Source organism: Tupaia chinensis, unplaced genomic scaffold, assembly GCF_000334495.1.
Source record: "Tupaia chinensis unplaced genomic scaffold, TupChi_1.0 Scaffold000154_1, whole genome shotgun sequence".
Lineage (NCBI taxonomy): Eukaryota > Metazoa > Chordata > Mammalia > Scandentia > Tupaiidae > Tupaia > Tupaia belangeri.
Genome location: NW_006159625.1, coordinates 4,214,409 through 4,219,961, shown reverse-complemented (window position 1 = coordinate 4,219,961; position 5,553 = coordinate 4,214,409). Strand labels below are relative to the sequence as shown.

Below are 5,553 nucleotides of genomic sequence, written 5' to 3'. Positions count from 1 at the left end.
TGTGTGTGTATATATATATATATATATACACACACACACACACACACACACACACATATATGTATGTATAAATACTTGTAAAAAGCAAGATTCAACATGGCCAACTAGGTTTTGAGTCCCGGCCCCATCAATTTGATAAACATACTGGGTATTAGGCCAGCAGATGGTGTAGGGGTTACGTCACTGGACTACCAAAAGGCCAACTGCAGTTTGAGTCCTAGACCCAATGCCTTGAAACTTGCTTTGGACTCATGTGTGTACATGCTCAAGATTCTGGGAAAAGAATGGAAGAGAAGGAATTGTGGCCATATCCCCTGGGAGGTGATTTCTCGCTTGCCCTTTGTCTCTTTCTCTCTCTTTCCAGTGAGCATGTGTACCCTAATGCAAAAACTTCTAAAAAAAAAAAAAAAGCATACTGGGTATGCATGCATATGCATGCCCACAATCCTGATACAATGAAGGACTGATAGAAAAAGGATTACAATATTATCAGGTCCCATTGAGAGGGCTCTCTCTCTCTCGTGCATGCACTCGTCCTCTGACATAAAACAAAACAAAACAAACCTCAGATGCTAATATAGCTGAGTTGAGGAATCTATAATATTCACTGTCAAAAACTGCTAAAAGTGGGACCAGCAGTTAGCGTATTGGCTATGTCACTGGACTTGCACGTAGTCGACCATGGTTCGAGTCCTGGACCCGGTGGCTTAAACTCACGCCGGGCATATGTGCGTGCATGCCCCAGATCCCAAGAGAAGAATGGAGGAGAAGGGATTGCGGCGTGGCCATCCCCTCTGGGGGGTGATTTCTTGCTTTCTATCTGTCTGTCTGCCTGGTGAGCGCACACGCCCTATAGCAAAAACCTCTCCAAAAAAAAAAAAAAAAAAAACCTGCTAAAAGTGTGAAAACCTGAACTATAAGACAAAACAGGATACAATGGAAAGAGCACTAGACCAATAGCTGAATTTTAAGTGCTTTAAGTAATACATTTAGAAGTAAGAACCTTTAAAAAAATCGGATCCAAATCATTCATGGTAAACAAGGTTACCAAGATAAAGAGAAACTGAATGGCTTGTTTTTGACACATAAAAGCAATCAAATATTTATTGACTTAAACTAAAAGAGAGTTTGATAACATCATTAATATGGCTTCTACTTAACTTTCTGTACAAATGACAACTACTTGTTAATTGTAATCATCTCTTACTTTACCCAAAAGCCATCATTACAAGAATGGTTCTATTTTTTCCTGCCGGTTCCAAGAATGGTTCTTTTTCTAGCTCCTTGTATTCAAGTTTAGCTCATATATTTAAAATTATCTTGTTTTCTCAATATGCACATTCAAGTCTATACATTTTTCTCTGAGGACCCTTTTGGCTTCACTCTACAAGTTTTGTTGAAGAAGAATATTATTGTCATTTAGTATATGTTTTCAATTTTTTAATATTTTCATTTTTAATCTCATTTTAAAGATATCGTTTCAATTTCTAAGTAGATGAAGCTTCTTGGAAATCTTTTGTTATTTATTTCTAATTTTATTGCATTAAAATCTAAGAGGCCTATATTATTTTAGGCTATTTTGTACACCTGCAGAAAAATTAAATTTTACATTGGTTTAGATTTTCTCCTGTGGGAAGTATGTTTCATAAACCTATAGTTAGCACATTCTCAGAGCAAAAACTAGACCAAAGGATCAGCAGTTTTTCAATAAGTAAAACAGAGATGTGAATGTCAGGATATAGTGGTGAGTTATAGGATGTTGAGTTTACCTTAAGGCTTAAGTAAGCAAACCAATTTTACTATAACAAACATATGGGTAAAACCATGAACAAAATTTTTTTTAATTTTTTACAATACACATAGTTTAAAAGCTTAAGAGATTTTTATATTAATACAATTATAATCTTGATTTCTTTTGTTAATTTTAAGTAAACATTGAGAGGCTCTTGAAACTGAAACTATAACATACAGTTATGGTTACCAAAAACTTCTGCCCTATCTGATTCTTCTATTATAGTATTTCTGTTATTACCAGAAATAAATGCATTACCAAAGAAGGTAATGATTACTATAACATCATGAATGGCTTCTCATTAAATGCGATTTAAACTTATATTTCCATGCAAAGAAATCAAAATCCAAAGTTTCTAATTACCACAGTATAGTATGCAGTGAATTTCTGCAACTGCTCCACTTACACTGAGTACTGAGTGACCATTTACTGTGCATTTACTCTATGTCTAATACTATTTTAAATACTTTAAGCATAACAACTCATCAACAATCCTTTGCAGTAGTATTACCTTCATTTTATAGATGAGTAAACTGAGACAGAGGTTAAACAACTTGCCAAAGGTCAGCTAGAAAGTGGTGGATCCAGGATTCTAACCCACCTTAAAATCCTACCTTTTAAGTCATGTGAAAACCATATCTCTTTATGAAATGTGGGTACATTATTTCTGCTAAAATAACAGAAGTAAAAGATAGCTAAGTTCCAAAAGTCAATATATAAACATTAAAGTCTTCTAAAAGTCAATTTAAAAACATTAAGTTCTTAGTAACTAAAAGTCTTCTTAGTAACTCTATACTCCCTATGTAAAAGCATTAATCCTCAAATTACAATATAAACTCATAGGGATCTAAATGAGGGTTAACATGTGATATCACATCTGATTACTTGAAGATAATTCTATTAAATAGATATCTGAAATTATTACAAAATAATTTATTTGGCTTATTAGCTCAGATTTATCAGCTTCCTAATTCAGTTATCAATTTCCTTTTTTCTTTCCTTAATTGCCAGAGGGAGTATACACTTGCCAGAGAGAGAAAAACAGTAAGACTGAAAGGAGAAGGAGAAGGCACTTGACCAAAGGGGCATGGTCAATCCCTTCTCTTCTGTGTCTCCATCCTTTTGGAATTTGGAATACATATGCTATCTATTCATTTTAATTCTCAAATTATTCTGCAAAACACATTTGTTCATATAAAACAAGTCTCTTTGATGAACATTCTGAAAGAATAGTACTGTTAAAAATATTTTCAATGAAATATACTATTTTAAGGAACTTACTTGACTGTAACTTTTTTTTTCTTTTTTTGGAGAGGTTTTTGCTATAGGGCACGTGCGCTTGCCAGACAGAGAGAGACAGAAAGCGAGAAATCACCCCCCAGGGGGGATGACCACACCACAGTCCCTTCTCCTCCTCTGTTCTCCTCTCGGGATCTTGGGCACACACGCACATGCACCCAGTGTGAATTTTAAGCCACTGTGTCCGGGACGCGAACCACGGTCTACTACATGGGAGTCCAGTGACATAGCTATTACACTAACTGCTGGTCCCAACTGTAACATTTTTAACTAGCATAATACATTTTTTTCTTTTTTTTTTTTTTTTTTGGAGAGGTTTTCGCTATAGGGCGCGTGCACTCGCCAGACAGACAGAGAGAGACATAGAGACAGAAAGTGAGAAATCACCCCCCAGAGGGGATGGTCATGCCGCAATCCCTTCTCCTCCATTCTCCTCTCTGGATCTTGGGCACGCACGCACACTAACCCGGCGTGAGTTTTAAGCCACCAGGTCTGGGACGCGAACCACGGTCGACTACGTGGGAGTCCAGAGACATAGCCATTAGGCTAACTGATGGTTCCCTTTTTTTTTTTTTTTTCTTGAGAGGATTTTTGCTATAGGGCACGTGTGCTCGCCAGACAGACAGAGACAGACAGAGAGACAGAAAGCGAGAAATCACCCCCCCAGGGGGGATGGCCATGCTGCAATCCCTTCTCGTCCATTCTCCTCTCGGGATCTTGGGCACACATGCACACGTGCCCGGCGTGAGTTTAAGCCACCAGGTCCAGGACTCGAACCGTGGTCGACTACATGGGAGTCCAGCGACATAGCCATTACGCTAACTGCTGGTCCCCATAATACATTTTTAAACACCTTACCTTTGAGAATCCAAGTTCCACAAGTAATCTGTCTGCTACAAATTCAATGTACTGTTTCATTAAAACACAATTCATTCCAATGAGGCCAACAGGCAAGGCTTCTGTTAAAAACTCCTGGGATGTAAACATGAGAAAAATAAAGAACAAAGAATAATAATTAAGTTGTAGAGCCAGCCCAGTAGCATGGCGGTTGAGGCAGCTGGATCCTACATGGCTGACTACACAGTTCGAGCCCCAGACTTGACAGTTTGGAAAACACACCAGGTATCCCAATCAGGGATTTCGACCACTGAAGATCCTCTGCCCAGACTTTACCCTCCCTGCTCGCCAGTCTAGTCAGGAGTCAGGTTAGAGCACCCAACTTATTCTCTCTGTCTCTGTCTCTTTCCATCTCTCTCTATTTTAAAAAAAAATTTAAACTTAGCTCTCTGCTGCTCTTTTGTCTTTCTCATTCTTACCTTTTCTTGACAAAACATTTTTTTCTTCTCTTTTTATTGTTTTTTCTCCTTTTTTTTTTTTTTTTTTTTTTTTTTTTTTTTTTGTCATAGGGCTTCTGTACTCACCGGAGAGAGTCAGTGAAAAGGAAGGAGAGAAATCTCACACATCCCCACCCCCTTCCTTGCTGCAATCCCTTCTCCTTCAGTCTCCTCTCAGGATTTTGGCCACACACACAGACACATGTGCCTGACATGATTTTCAAACTGCTGGATCTGGGACTCAAACCACAGTTGGCCATGTGCTACTCAGTGCCTTAACCACTTACCACCTGCTGTTCCACCCCTCTTTGTTCTGACGGTAGCTTTGATTATCTTTTGAAGAACCACTTTCACTCCATATGGATTTAGTGGGGTGAACAGTTTCAGGTGCAACCATGTGATGATGGCCTGGCCCATGAGTGTCTTTCATCTCCCTATCCACAGGCTGTGTGCATGATTCAAGTTCTCTGAGTAAAACTCAGTTTTGAGGACTTGTTAGAACTATTGGAATGGAGAGAATCTCTTCCTACTGAAGATGTTAATTGAAAGGAGACTACAAATCCAGAGGTAACAGGGAGTCACTATGGATAGGTCCTGTCTGAAATGAAGCCAACTCAGTGATGACAAGAGAGATATGGGCTTGGTCTAGAAGGTTTTGAGTGTCTGGTTGCGATTGTACCTAATGTCAGTCCTACTGACTTTGGACTCTTCAGTTAGATAAACTAAAACTTACATAATAAGCTAATAATTCTCTCTTTCTCACTTTCAAACCAAAGTTATATTTCAGTTTTGTGTTTGTTTTTGCAACTCACAGACTTGACCAAAGCAAGCAACTTGAGGGGTAGGACGAGAAGGTCACATGAAACAGATGAAAAAGCTTGTCTAGGAAGTTGTTCATATGAGGTTTCATATCTCCCAGTATCCAGGTAAAAAATAGGAAAGGAAGGGACATTAGAATTCACACACATCTTAAAAAAAGGAGTGTGGGGGTCTACTACATGGGAGTCCAGTGACATAGCTATTACACTAACTGCTGGTCCCAACTGTAACATTTTTAACTAGCATAATACATTTTTTTCTTTTTTTTTTTTTTTTTTGGGGAGGTTTTCGCTATAGGGCGCGTGCACT

At 38.4% G+C, this 5,553-nt stretch overlaps 1 protein-coding gene across 1 annotated transcript in view; it reads right to left on the bottom strand.

Moving 5' to 3' along the window:
- The window catches only part of RRM2B (ribonucleotide reductase regulatory TP53 inducible subunit M2B), a 49,275-nt gene that overhangs the window by 16,234 nt on the left and 27,488 nt on the right, over nt 1-5,553 (bottom strand). The gene's annotated exons all lie outside the window — the stretch shown is intronic.